This window comes from Etheostoma spectabile, chromosome 2, assembly GCF_008692095.1.
Source record: "Etheostoma spectabile isolate EspeVRDwgs_2016 chromosome 2, UIUC_Espe_1.0, whole genome shotgun sequence".
Taxonomy (NCBI): Eukaryota; Metazoa; Chordata; class Actinopteri; order Perciformes; family Percidae; genus Etheostoma; species Etheostoma spectabile.
The window spans coordinates 22,078,239-22,078,833 of record NC_045734.1 but is presented as its reverse complement, the minus strand read 5'-3'; the positions used below and the strand labels follow the sequence as shown (position 1 = coordinate 22,078,833).

At 50.6% G+C, this 595-nt stretch overlaps 1 protein-coding gene across 1 annotated transcript in view; it reads left to right on the top strand.

Annotated features, from left to right (window-relative positions):
• LOC116704278 (lipopolysaccharide-induced tumor necrosis factor-alpha factor homolog) overlaps positions 1 to 595 on the top strand; it is an 8,479-nt gene that overhangs the window by 2,659 nt on the left and 5,225 nt on the right. The window lies entirely within an intron of this gene.

Genomic DNA, 595 nt, shown 5'->3' with positions numbered 1-595 from the left:
TGTGTTTTCTGAAGTTGCAGGGCGTTTGCCCCTGTCGGCCACCATAGGGTTGTGGCTGCCGTCGGCACCCTCATGTGTATGTGTAGATGTAATTGGTTGTGCTTGAACTGAGATGCAAAGAAGGCTGTGCCATCCCGTGCTAGGGACTGGATGCCTGGGGGAGATCCCACCCAGTTCCTGGAGGAGGAAGTTGATTGGTGCGGCATGCCCATTGCTACAGAAGACACGGTTCTTGTTTTTGAACCATGGAAGAAAGTGGTCAGTCAGAAACCCTGTATACTTTGCTGAGGTCATTTTCACATCTTCAGGGACCCTGAAGGGGCCTACCAGCTCTCTTCCCATGAGTCTGGCCCAAAACATGACTTCGCCACCTCCTTGTTGATGACATGGGACATACTGGGACTTGGAGGCCATCCACCAACCATCCACTACTCCATCCATCTGGACTATCCAGGATTGCATGGCACCCATCAGTAAACTGTTTGAAAATTGCAGCCGTTTCTGCTTGTGAGCATTGGTTAGGGGTGGCCGAATAGTTTAATAGTAGGTTTATGCTGCAATATGCTGCATAACTGCAAGCCTCTGGAGGATCCTA